The sequence below is a fragment of the Lepidochelys kempii genome, chromosome 11 (assembly GCF_965140265.1).
Source record: "Lepidochelys kempii isolate rLepKem1 chromosome 11, rLepKem1.hap2, whole genome shotgun sequence".
NCBI lineage: Eukaryota > Metazoa > Chordata > Testudines > Cheloniidae > Lepidochelys > Lepidochelys kempii.
Window position 1 is genome coordinate 79,927,116 of NC_133266.1, and position 14,090 is coordinate 79,941,205.

The 14,090-nt window shown below is 52.6% G+C and overlaps 1 non-coding gene across 1 annotated transcript; it reads left to right on the plus strand.

Moving 5' to 3' along the window:
• Positions 1-7,993: 7,993 nt before the first annotated feature.
• On the plus strand, positions 7,994-8,075 carry TRNAS-CGA (transfer RNA serine (anticodon CGA)). Its single transcript has one exon. It is a non-coding gene; the product is annotated as a tRNA-Ser (tRNA).
• The last annotated feature ends 6,015 nt before the right edge of the window (positions 8,076-14,090 follow it).

A 14,090-nucleotide genomic window follows, 5' to 3' on the forward strand; every position in this document is an offset into this window, starting at 1 on the left:
CGGGGCAGGGATTTGGGGAAGGGGTTGGAATAGGGACGGGAGGGGGCGGGGCCGGGGTGGAGTCGGGGTGGGGCAGGGGCTGAGAGGGGTCGAGCACCCACCGGCGCCAGGAGAAGTCGGCGCCTATGGTAGGGAGTGGAGAAGCTGAAGACTGGAAAGGGGAACATGGGGCTTTTCTGGGGAGGGAGATGCTGGAAGGAAATGGAGAGAGAAAGAAAGGGAAAGGGGATAAGTAAAGAGAGAGGGAATAAAACTGTTAAATATTATGGAAAGTGATTGTGTTATTGGATGGCTTATTAAATCAATCCCTTTGTTCATGAGAAAAGCTATTTTAGGGCCTTATTCTCACAGATTTTGGACACTCTCTTCTCTGCTTTCTGATTATTACATTTAATTGTAATTCTCACATTTCCTGACTGTAAATATAGCATGTATTTTAAATACTGTTATTTCTGCTTGTTATTTTCTTTTTTCTCTGTTTCTTTCAAACTGTTTGTTTTTTAAAGGAGAGTACCTTTTTTTCCTGCATAAACTCTGGACTGTCTGGTGGGCATCTGCAGGATGATGTGATCTCACCAGTCTCTGCTTGAGGCCTTGTGCCAGTCTACCTAGGGAATACCAGCAGCTATGCCAGTTATACTGAGCAGCATATGCCAGTGTGATTCTGCCATGCCAGGGTACTCCTCCTCCTGCTCCATCATACAGTCCATCAGGTACCTTTGGTGGGTCAGAAAATTCCTCTGAAATATCCACCAGCACTTCAAGGAAGCTCTGTCCTTTTTCTGATGCAGGAGTGAAAGCGCAAACAAGAGGACTTCTTCAAAAGGTGCCTTCTCCATGTTGCTGGCTCTGGTAGCTGGGCACACTCAGACCAAATCACTCCTTGGCAGTCTGTGTTGGTGGGCTGTTCAAACTTCCTGTAACAAGCAGGGTGGGCGGAGAAGTTTTGCTACACTGAAACATGGTCAGAGGGCCACAGCGGCCACATTTCAGGTGGGTGTTGGGGAATCTGGGATAAGGTTGGTTTGACTCAGGTCTACATGCTGCAGTGTGGACACCAGAGCCCCAGGTTTGACCCTAGGTTAGAAATGTCTTTATGTAGGGTTAAGAAACAGTGTCGATGCTCAAGCCCAGGGTTCTCCAACATGGGCCAGCGGACTCCAGACCCAATAACCCTGGGCTTACATTGCATTGTAGACAATCCCAGAGTGACAGACATGCATATCCTCATTAGTGTTCGGTGACACAACCACGTCAGGAGAAAAAAAAATTCCACGACTATCTTCAAAAACCACACCTGGAAAATGAAAAGGAAATAAACAAGGAAACATTTTTATATGCTTTATTTACATTAAGTAAATGTCAGGCTTAAAGAGACTGGGAGGGAACTTTCATAACCAGACCATGTGGTAAAAACAGTCAAAAATTTGATGCATTGTCCTGAAAGGCATTAAAGTGGAAATATTGCAAATGAGCTCTGGGTAGGAATTAATGAGCAGGGGTGAAAGTGGCTGGTGCAGGCCGCTATGGCGTGCTGGTGAGAACTGGCCGCCAGTACCAACCAACGTTAAAGCGCTACTACTTTTGCTCCCCCGCGTCGGCAGCCCTGCGGTAGGGTCCGGCAGGGCCCCTGATGGGGGGGCCAAAAGGGGCAGCGGCCTTGGGTGGCCCTTCAAATCACAGTGGCAGCAATGAAGGGCTGCCTGGGGGAGCCTGATCCCCAGCCCCCCCTCCACATGAGGCCCCCCCCCTTCCGGTGGCCAGAGCCACCCCTCACACCTTGCCCAGGGGGGACCCGGGGTACCAGTAAGTCCCTCTGCTTACTTTCACCCCTGCTAATGAGTTACAGTCACACATTCAGAAAGATTTTATAGATCTCCCTCTCGTGTTTTCTTTCCTTCTCCCTTTTATTTTATTTCACCCGGTTTTTCACATCATTTTAGCTAGCACTTGTTTTCCATCCATTTATTTCTCTGTCTGCCCCTAAATCTCTTTTATTCCCTATCACAAATCATTCCAACACAGGTTCCCAGTTTTCTCCCCGAGCTCTTCCCTTCCTCTGCTCTGCCCCAAAGAGGTTTTCTGGTTTCAGGATTGTTTTGCTTTCACTCTTTTCACATTAGTTCCCTACCCCCCATGCCTTTCCCCAGGTTTCTCTATTTACACTTGTTTTACTTTATTCCCCCCCACCACTTTGATTTCTTCTCTCCCTTCTGATTAAAGCTGCTCTGTACCTGCCTCTCTCCTCCCTGCAGCCAGCTCACCTTCATCCAAATGACATCCTCCCCACCCCTCCTCCTCACCACAGCATCCCTTCCCCAGTAGCCTGGAGGTCACACTTCCCAGTCCCTGGGACTGGGTGTCTATCTCCCAGGCTCCCGGCTGGTGCAGAGGATTCACCTTCTCCCCAAACCTCCCAAATCACAATTAATTTGCTGTCCTTGCCACCCCCACATCTGCCTGTCCCCCAGACCCGCTAGTAGTTACAGCCCCAAGCCCCACATCACTTCTGTCCCTGACCCTCCAACAGTTCTCATCCTGCAGCCCCCACATGTGCCCTTCAGGGCCCCTATGCTCCTCCTGCAGCTCCAGAGCTATTCACACCCCCTCCTTCCCATCCCTGGGGCTGCAGGGCGGGAAGGGGAGTGTCACAGAGATTAGATATTGGAGTTGGGTAGACAGGTGTCCTCCAAGGTCATAAAGATGAGCCCCAGGCTAGGTAGATGAGAGTCCTCCAGACTCTCCAGAGACTAGGATGACTGTGATTAGAGACACCCATTTTTTCATGCCTATTGAACTATTCCCACCACGTCTCAGGAGCACTGTCTGAGCCAGAATTCCCAGAGTCCTCCTGCGCCATAGAGGACAGTGCCATAGGGGCGGCAAAAGCCGTGGGTCAATGAGATCGGAGGAGGTAGAGAAGCTGCCCCTGCTTCCTATACTTCGACAGGTCAGACACCTATCAGGCCCTCCAGGGTCATAGAGATTGCATGGCAGAAAGTCTGAAGGAAGACAGGAAACGTCCAGTGTCACAAAGACAAGGGTGCGTGAGACTAGAGAGGTTGATTTCAAGGGGATATCCCTGTGATGGGTTCGGTCACAGAGCCCCCGTTGGGACTGTTACCTGATGTGCCAAAATTACTTCTGAGCCAGTTTTCCCTGCCAGTCTGGCCCCCCCAGAATCCTGCTTTGTTGAGCCAGACATGCTCGCCTCCCCAACACAGACCCAGGGTCTGGGCCATGCCCCCAAAGCTGCAGAATTCACTGAAAACAGCTCAGCAGGGTACCTGTCTCCAGCACCCCGACACCCAGCTACCAATGGGATCCAAACCCCAATTAAAACATTTTTACTCTTTATAAAGCTTATACAAGGTCCATTCATAAATTGTCCACCCTCTATAACACTGATAGAGAGATATGCACAGCTGTTTTCTCCCCCAGGTATTAATCACTTACTCTGGGTTTATTAATAAACAAAAGTGATTTTATTAAGTATAAAAGGTAGGATTTAAATGGTTTCAAGTAATAACAGACAGAACAAGGTAAGTTACTAAGTAAAATAAATCGAAATACGCAAGGCTAACTTAATACACTAAGGATCTAGTTACAGCTACTAACTTCTCACTCTGGATGTTATCTCTGGTATAATCCTTTTCAGACCAAAGCTGTAGTTTATGGCCTGGTTCCAGCAATCACTCCCACCCCTGTAGTTACTGTCCTTTGTTCCAGTTGCAACAAGTCAGCGCTTGGAGAATGTGGGCATCAAACCCGCTACTGCTCACAGGTAAAGTGAGCCCTCTATCACTTAAGCTAATTCCCCACCTTTGGCCCCAGGCCGAGGCGCTAGCCAGGTAAACCGTGGACTTTGGGTTCTTAAGCACAACAGTGTTGGGGGAGGGGGGATACTTATAGTCCTGGATCCCAGCCACGCACCTTGGCACAAAGACCAACGGTCCCTGCATGAAATGTGTTGCAGGGATAAGAGTTAGCCCCTAGAACAAGCACCAGACTTCAGAAGAGAACACCACTTTTATCTAACCCAACAAATCCAGGAGCAGACCCAGCTCAGGATCTCCAACCGGACCTACACAAACTCCCTGGCACAGCGTCCAGTTAACACCCCTCCCTTGGCCTGGCCAGACACCCACAGATACATGGCCGCACACAGCCCTTAGCTGGTTTGGCTCACTCCAAGCTGTCTGTATGCCTCCATCGTGGGCTGAGCTCAGGAGGCCATGTGGGTTACGTGACCTACAGCTATGATGGCATCAGGCACCTCCCACCCGTCTGCCCATTCACTCAGTGCATCCCAGAGAGCAGAGTCATCATGTCCTTGAGTGACACTCCCTCCTAGCCAATCAGCTTTGTGCAGAGGAGCATGGGGGAGGAGGCAAAGGGTGGTCGGTGCTCAGCAAGAAGAGGGCCAATTCCTCACCCCAAGAGAGTCGGCTGGAGAACATGGGGAGCAATCCCACTACCTCTCCCATGCAAAGCCAGCACTTTTCCAGTTGAGCTAACGCCACCGCCCTGAAGCCTGTCTAACCTTCCAAATTTTCTCATGCATCTAAACGGGAAATGCGCTTACACGTGCACAGAGAGAGCGGGAGAGAGAGAGAGCCCTAATGCTCCCCCCATAAAAGAAAAGGAAAGGATTTCACAATGGCCACGAAACATTTTTCACACTTCTTGCAACAGTTGATGAACTTTCACATGCTTTTCACATCTTTAACCATACGCTGGCGGAAGGCTTTGAGGAGCTTCCCAGGGGCTGCCTCGTTCAGTTGGCCAGATCCTGGCGCTAAAGAGGTCAAGATTGTGGATTCGATCCCCTGGCTAGCTGCAGGCCTGGGACGGAAGGCGTTTGATCTTCTGCCTGACTGCTATGGACAGGGAGGCCAAAACAGGAGGAAAAGGAGGCGGGTGGGCTGATCACATGAGACAGAATAAAGATGCACAGCAGCGCATGGGGAATACGGCCACTGAGCCCACAACCTCTCACAGGCAAAGCAACCGCTCTTCCATGTGAGCTAATTCCCCACCTTTGGCTGTGTGGCTAGGTACCAGCCAGAAAAGGAAGGGCTCCGGGATCTCAAACTCCAAACCTTCCTTGTTGTAATCCCATGAGATATTCTTACCAGACTACGCCAGAGAGAGGGAGCTAGATGACGGTGTCATCTCCACTGGTTCCAACTGAATCCCAAACACCACCTGGGGACACCCCCGTGCCAACGGAACGCCATCGCCGGCTGCGGAGAGCTGGGGGACGGACGAATTCTCTCCTGGACCGAGCACTGTCTCCGGGTTGGGGCGCGGGGGGAGGAGGGACGTCTGTTGGCTCCGCTAGGCTGCGCAGGGGTCTGGATTTCACCCTTGAATGATGTCGTTCTGTCGACCTCATTTTCTAGTGTAGCCAGGCCTAAGTAAGACACCTCCACCCCCAGCCTCTCTTTTCCCTTCCGTATCGCTTTTTCTTTCTCCTATCCCTCTCCTTCTGCTTCTGTTCAATCAACATTTGACTCAGCCGGCCAAGACTGCATGTTTTGCAACACTGCTGTAAGCCTGTGAAAAGAACGACAGCTAAATGCCATGCCCCAAGCAGCCTGAGCTGAAACAAGTTTCCCAGGTCTCGGCGTCGCTGGAAGGCCTTGTGCAAGGCTTGTGTTTCTCTGGCAGTGAAGCTGCAAGAGGTCAACACCAGAGCCAGAAGCTGCATCTTCTATCTTTGCTGTTCCTTTCTTTCCCCATTTGGGTGTGTGTTTGCCTTATCTTGCCACCTAGGAAATGGGATTGGACTTTTACAAGAAACACCACAACAATGACAGCTCCAGCCCATCTCAGCTAACCTCTTCTATTTCCCCAGAAGGACAGCTCTTACCATCTTAAATACCATCTAAGAGACTGTCACATAAGGAACTTTCCTGCTAAAAACTCTCCCAGCTAAAGAGAAAGGGCACAAGGGACGCCGTAAAAAGAAAAGTCTTATTGAATATTTTACATTTCTATTGCTTTAGCTCTTTCTCTTTTTTCCTCTGTATTTTAATAAAACACTAACAAGGATTTTAGAGGGGTGTTTGCCTTGGGACTAAGCAGGCTGAAGTTTCTAAATACCAAACTGCAAGCCTTGTTTCACCTGTTTAATGTTGGACAGTGACAGGGTCACGTTAACACCTTTGTCTCTCTTTGAGCCCCTTGATTCTCTTTAAATTACCACCAAAGTTCCCACCCCCTGTGTGAGTGGCATGGGGGACTGAGCGTCTTTTCTCCTTTCTCCCCTCTAGGATGTCAGAAGCACCATAGACAGGTGCCTGGCTCCTTCCCCCTCACACCTCATTATTCTGGCCACAGGCTGAGACAAAACAACTATTCCAGGGCACAACTGCAAAGTGGGGAAGGTGACTCGTGGGGTCGGAATCTCCTTTGGTTTTATTACAAACCTGGGGTTCCTGCATTTCCTACAAAACTAAAGCGGTTTTCTTAATCGCTTCTCTGCTAAGGCTGCGTCTACACTCCCCCTTGTGTCGGTAGAACGTATGTGGCTCAGGGGTGTGAATAAGCCACCCCCCGAGTGACACAAGTTACACGGACCAAAGCGCCGGTGTGGACAGTGCTATGGTGCTGGGAGAGCTTCTCCTGCCAACCTGGCTACGGCTGCTCGTTGAGGGTGGAGAACTCCCTCCCGTCGGCTTCCAGCGGCTCCACTCGAGACTGCCACTGTAAACTCCCCAGTGCAGCCACAGCCTTAGGGCAGGGACGATGCCCCGGGACTCCGGGGACACAGTCCAGGCCTGTCACCTCCAGGGCACTGGGGTTCTCTTCTGATGACCATTCAGAGACTGGTAAGGAATGAACCTGTCATGAGGGAGTGGATCTTGGTCCAGATTCAGGTGGTCAGATGTCCACAGAATGAAGACCAGCAGGAACATTGTAATCTATTGGTCACTGAAGCATGGAGGCCAAGGAGTGAATTGCCCGCGGGGACTGAACTCCCGTCCTGTCCCCAGAGCTGGTCTCAGTCAATCAGGACTGAAGCACATTGACAGGACACTCGGGGAAGCTTGGCCAGCCATTGCTGGGGCTGTAGCTATTCTGTGGCTGGATACACAGAGATTCATTCTCCAGACCCCTCAATTCAGCATTTTCAGTGGCAACAAATTCATAGTAAAATATGATAATGATTATTTGGGGAAAAAACCTGTTTCTTTCTTGTTGTGAAAAAGGAAAGTTCCAGCAGCTGGAGGACACGTCTCCTGACCTGGAAATCAGACCTGGTTATTGGTGCCAACAAACCAGTGCTCTGAAGGAGACTCTGAGGAAAATCAAAGGTACCGAGAAGGGAGCTAGGTGGGGAAACTGAGGCACGTGTCTGGGACTTTCGGAAGTGACCTCTGACCCATTAGTTGCAATAGATGCAAACATAAAACTGAAACAAATCAGAGTGAACCAATAAACCATAATTCCTGACTCAGGGGAAAGGGCTGGGAGATTTTCCAAGGCAACAACAACAAACGGTTCATAATCTGTAGTTATTTGAATATGGTTCATTTTTCCACTAACAAGTTTCTCTGAAGTAATGAGAAATCCAGGGTCCAGGTGAAGGGAGCTGTGTCCCATTCTCCAATCTGACAGTCCGGTCATGGCTTAGTCCTGTTTATAAATAGAGAAAAGAGACAATAAAAACTGTTGAATACAGCAAGACAGTCAGTACATTGGTGGATAGAGCAGGGAACTGGGGCTCAGAGTGGACTCTAACCCCCTGCGTGACCTTGGTCAGGTCAGTTAACCTCTCCATGTCCCTATCTTTAAACAATTACAGGCCCCACAGGAGGGGGTTGGTTTGATGTTTAACCACATGGCTAAGCAACGAGAACCCCAAATCCCCCTGCGCTTTGGGAACCAGGTTTCCTGTTTGAATTCTGTGTTTCTGATGACTTCAGGCCTGGGCACTGTGATTATTTACCAGTTTCTCGGGCCTTAGGGGGTCACGTCACTCACAGCTGTGAGGGCCGAGCGGTTAAGGTGTTGGACTCGAAATCCGACCGGGTTTCCCTGCGCAGGTTCAAATCCTGCTCACAGCGAGGCCTGTGTTTTAGCCACACTTGCTCACCAGGGCAATACATCTCCACCGGCCCTGAGACGCTCTCCATACACTCCCCACCCCAGGTAAACCCTGTTCTGCTCCTTTCATGGGGATGCCTGGGATGGTGCCTCACGCTGTGTCCCTGCGGTCTCAGGCCTCTGCCCCTCACCCAGCGCCCCCCGGCTCAGCCCCACCCCTGGGTGCTGCTCCTCTCCAGAGCGTGGAAGGAGCTGAGCACGGGCAGCCCGTATAAAAGGCCACGGGAGGCTGAGCCTCCCCCAAAAGGCCGTCCATGCGGGGGGGAAACGCTGGGGATGTGGGGCGGGTCTCCCCGCCGGAGGCCCGTGGGCCCGTGGTCATCTTTCGAGTGCTGGAAGCGAAGCTCCAGAGAAGTGGGGGCCCCGCCTGCACCCCGCTCCCCTCTGCCTCTTAGCCCGATGCCCTGCTCTTGCTCTGCCTCTTCCCATCCCCCCTCCGCCTCCTCCCCCAAAACCTGCACCCCAACCCCCCTCGGCCTTTTCCCCCGCGGCCCCGTCTTCTCGTGCCTCTTCCTGTCCTGCTCCACCTCCTTCCCCAAGGACCCCCCTGCCCCCCGCTCACCAGAGACAGAGAAAAGGGACGGGTGCCTGGCCCCATGGCCCCCCGGTAGCCCCCCTTCGGGGAAAGGGGCAGAGAGGAGCAAGCAGGGGGTGAGTGGAGTCCTGGGGGAAGAGGCGGAGAGGAGCGAGGGGCAGGTAGGGGGACCTCGGGGGCCAGAGGAGTGAACAGTGGGGGGGCGGGGCCTCGGGGGAAGAGGATGACCGGGGGCGGGGCCGCTGTGGCAGGGCCATGCTCTAGGCCCCGGTGGCCCCCCAACTTCTCGGGGTCATCTGAAACCCAGGATGAAGGTGACACAGGGCCTGGTTCCTCTTTGGGCTAAGATTCCATAACACCTCTCCCTTCCTGGCAGTGTGAAGGGGCTGGACAGGGGCATAAAGCCCTCCAGACACGGCCGGAGACAGGGAAAGGGCTGTCAATGCGGAAGAGAATCAGGCCCAGAGTTAGACAAGGGGTGCAGAGAATATTCTGGATTCTGGTTATTGCACTTTGCCCTTGCTCGAAATGCTTCCTGTATTTTCTCCATTTCACTCCCTGACTCTCGATCTCTGCCCCTTTCCCCGTTTCGTCCCCAGAATTAGCACGTTCAGCCAGTTAATCGCAGCAATCCCGCCATAAGACGGCAGCCTGAAATCTCAGCTCTCCCCCGCCCCTCGCACGAGACCTGCTGCCAGCTGAACTGGAGAAAGAATGGGGAACGTCTCTGGCAGAGGGTGTGAAACAGACACCCAGAAAAGGTGAGTTTTCACAGGGATTTCCTCAAAGTAGGAGAAACTTGGGGTCCCAGTTAGTGCCCAGAAAACCCTTCAGGGATCAAACAAACCAGAGGCCCAGCTCAGCCCGATCTGGACTCCACGTGGGAGTGAGCAGGGGGCTGCTGAGACACACACAGACTGCTGGGCACGCACGGACTGTGGCTGGGGAGGGGGTTGCCAGACCTCCCTCGGGTGACCAGACAGCAAGTGTGAAAAATTGGGATGGGGGTGGGAGGTAATTGGAGCCTATATAAGAAAAAGACCCAAAAATCGGGACTGTCCCTCTAAAATCGGGACACCTGGCCACTCTAGACCTCCCCCACAGACTGCCACTGAGGGAGGCAGCCACGCCCGTGGGAGCACAAAATGCCGAGAGACCAGGCCGGGGAGGTCATATGGTTTATTGGACCCGCTTCTGTTGAGGAGAGAGACCAGGGCCTGAGGACAAGCTTTGTGGAGCTCAAAGGCTGGTCTCTCCCCAGCAGAAGTTGGAGAATGAAAGAGATCCCCTCCCCGCCTTGTCTCTCTAATCTCCTGGCACCGACCTTGCAAACAGAGAACTCTGAGGCAGTTCAGTGCTTCCGACCGAGCCCCAGGAGCCCGTATGTAACACGGACGTTGCACTCATTCAAACAGTGCCTAGCGCAGCTGGGGAACGGGCTTCAAGCTGCTGCCAGCCACAGCCCCTTCTGTGCCCCAAACCGGGGGCGACTGCGCCTACCGGCCAGACCCCTCTGTTCCAGAACGGAGGTGCCCTTTGGTCTCTCAGCCCGGCGCTCTCACACAACCACAGCAGCTCCAGTCACCAGGTCCCCTCTTGGCGCAGTGGGAGGGGGCAGCAGGACAGAGCAGGCAGGCCACCGAGGGGGAACTGTACTCCGGGAAGCCGTGACTCTGTCAAGGATTTAGGTGTCATACTGGGCAAGCCACTCAACATCCGCTCCCGGTGCGATGCTGTGGGGAACAGGGCCAAAGCCATCGGTGATGACGGGGTGATTTTCTTGGTTTTTCAATGGTTTGCGTGCCGTGTGTGGGACTCAGTTTCCCTGGGTGCTGTTTGTTTAACGAGGTGGCACTGGTGGGAGAGGTAGTTTGTTGTTACAGAGGACCAGCGGTGATCTCTCCTGTCAGTTGGGCCCTCAGGCAAAGGCCTGGAGAATGGATACCCCAGCGACTGGTGAGCAGGAGGCCCAGCTTTGAAGTCACAGCCAGGTCGGGCCAGTAGTAGGACAATGGGCTGAGGACAGAAGACCCGGTGACTGCTTCCAGCCAGGGGGAAAGAAAAGAGGGAGGAGAGGAGAGGCTGAGATAGAGGAGACCCAGGCAGCCTGTTTACCTGGGACAGAAGACAAAGGACACAGGCTTGTGGGAAGGTGATATCGGACGCTTAGCTGGAAAGAGGGGGCTTCTGGACTGGGGAGAGAAAACAGCCAGAGCCCACACGGGAGCAGGAGAGACCTAGATGGACTGTGCAGAGGGAGATTAGGCCTGAGGCCCTGAGAGTTTCCTGTGCTGTGTTCAGATGCTGAATAAACCCCTCTTTTTACGCTGGCTGAGAGTCACAGCAGTCTCGAGATCGGGGTTGCGTTCTTCCCTCTGGGAGTAGACACTGCAGACAGGCATGCTCAAGGCTCAGAGAAGAGGGGTTGCAGGAGGCGGAAGGGCCTACGGCTTAACCCTTGAGAGAGTGGATCTCCGAGAAGGGCTGTCACACTGAAGGGGGTTCCTCCCAAGGACTGTATGAGGCTGAGAGAGAGCACAAGTCCTGTGAGTCTGTGACGCCATCCATGGATAGATAAAGAGAGGATGGAAAGGGAGGTGATTCAGCAGTGGGGAGACTGACACTGGAATACTACATCCCGTTCTGGTGTCCACATTTCAAAAATAACGTTTCAAAAAACTGGAGAGGATGCAGAAAAGAGCCATATTTCAGGGCTGGAGAAGACTTATAAGGAGGGATTGAAAAACTCAGTCTGTTTAGTTTTTAAAAAGATGGAGAGGTGAGCTGATGGCAGCATACAAGTGCCTTCGCTGAGAGAAAACACCAAGTATTTAAAGGGCTCTTTAGTCTTGCAAAGAAAGGCAGAACAAGAACCAATGGCTGGAAGCAGAAATCAGAAAAATTCTCCTTAGAACAAGGCAGAGATTTGTAAAGGGAGGGCGACTCATCACTGGAACAAACTGGCAAGAGAAGTGATGGATTCTCCATCTCTTGATGTCTTCCAGTGAAGACTAGATGCCTTTCGGGAAGGTGCTTCAGTGCAGAAGCAGCTCTTGTGACACACGGGAGGGCTGGGAGATGCAGGGCGTCATCTTAGATGCTCCAATGGTCCCTTCTGGCCTTAAGTCGACTAATTTATGAAAAACTGGTGGTTTATTGTATAACCGGCTCCATCCCCCGACTCACCAGTCATTGAGTGCGGAGATCCAGGGGCAACAACTCCAAGCTCCACAGAGGCTGGGCAGGGGCAGGACATCAGCTGGGAGGGGAGGGGTGGGGGGCAGTGACATCACAAAGGCCTTTTGCAGGACCTCAGCCCATTGGGCAAAGGTGGTGGGGAGGGGGTGACCTCACAGAGAGACCCCGACATCAGCGGGGCAGGGCTGAGGTGCAGGGCCAGGGCAGTTGCTGAGACCCCCCCGGCTTTGCTGCTGCACGTCTCCTTCTCCCGGTCTCCCCTCGAGGACGGGGAGAGAATTAGGATTCACGTCGTAGCATGAGGAGGAGCCTCTGTGGAGTTTTCTCCTTTTCCACCACTGATTGTGCCAGGAAACGAACTTTCCTTTGATAAGGTAAGAGGCTCAGAGAGGTTTGGAACCTGTTGGGTCTGATCCACCTGCTGCAGGCAGAATTCTCGGCATAGAAAACACTGGCTTAAGGGGGCAGAATTTGATTTCCTACCTAGTGCTTTGATGCTTGGAATCACTGGGGACACTGGGTTTTATCCTTTTTGGTTTCCCTTTTCCTCTTTCCTCCTTCCTTTCTCCTCTTCTCTTGCTTCTTTTTTCCCTGCTTCCCTCCCTCTACCAAGGAGGGGTGTGTGTGAAGTGTGGGCGAGGGAGGGGGGGTTGCTCTCATTGTGGGGGTCCTCAAAAAAGGGGGGTCTCGATCTGAGAGTGATCCCCTCTGATGGTGACCTGGGCCGTCCTGTGGGACATCTGGTGAGACCTCTCAGCCTCCCACCCCTCAGCATCTCCATGCTGATTGGCCAAGCAGGGGGCTATCGACAGCAAGGAGACTCAGGTCCTTTTGGTCTCTTTTCAAATCAAGCAAATAAGTCACAACCAATCCAATGTATGGGATTAATTTTACTGCTTCTCTCCGTTAATTGTCTCTTAGCAGGTCATGATTTCCTCTCATGTTCTCGGTCTTGTAAAATACCTGCTGAATAATTCCTATGAACAACTGTTGGTCTGTAGCTCACCTGAGAGCACTTTATTCTGATCCATCAGTGTATGAAATTCAAGATGTGACAGAGAGGTTGAGAGTCAGGAACAGTGTTTCCTCTCATGTTTGATGTCCGTGTGCGGAGTGAATTTTGTTGCGTGCACCAGGATGGAGGGGAGGTGGGACACATCACAAAATTCAATCTGTACATGGACAGGGTATGGCAATGCTGCTGCCGGCTCCAGGTCCCAGCGCAGGACCAGGGTGGCTAAAGATGGAACTGCACGTCCGCACAGCTTACAGGGATCTTTGTGGAGGGGATTTTAACTCTGAACTCCCACATCCTGGTCGAGTACTTTAAATGCCGCAAGGGAGCCAGCAGCACCATGACCTCTTCCTCCTCTGCTGGATTATTTTGCACAGAATGACCTGAGCACCTAACTCCAGTTGAGGGGCTCCCAAGCAGACAAAGGTACCTCTCTCCAAGCCAGACCTCGTAACCTGAGATCCAAGGAGGGGTGGGTCTTAGGACACACCCCTCCCATCGGCCTTTCCCGTTGGTTAGCGTTGGTGTGGAGGTGCCTCGCACGCTGGGTTTTGTACTTTCAGGCACCTCCTTCTTCCCATTGATTGTACAGGGAGCCTGGGCGTCTAACTTGGGCTTTCTGGATTCTAGTGACTTTTAGCTGCCTAAAAGTTTGGTGCTGTGAGGGTCCTTTGTAGATCCAGGTCGTAGTTCTTTTACGCTGTAGCTGGAGTGGGTGAGTTTCACCCCAGCTTCCAGGAGCTGCAGCACTGCCTAGGGTCTCGCTCCAGGTCAGCAAGCTCCAGTCTGTGCCCAGGAGGGGACCGTTCAACTCTTGCTCCAGGCTGAGGCTGAGGAGGAAATCTAGAGGCAGCTCCTCTCCCCAGAAGGAGTCATGGCTGCTGCCAAGCCAACGGAGAGTCTGCAGGACGAAGCTCATTGTCCCGTCTCTATGGAGTTATTTAAATCCTGCTGTGCGCAGACTGCAGACAATTTCTGCTGAGCCCGCAGCAACCAAAGCTCAATGGCCTGTCGAACTGGGCCCACCTGTGAGACAGGCCAGGGAACATGTCGTGTGAGGAGCGTGCTGGGGCTTCGGTTAGAACTAGGGAGCTGGGTGCCTTGTCTGAGGCAGGTGTGAGCGTGCCCAGGAGCAGATTTTTAGGCCCCTGGAAGATTTCAACCTCAGAAATTTAGGTGTGGAGGGGCTTTAGGTCGTAGCTGTATGGGGGTTTGAGGATTGGCGGC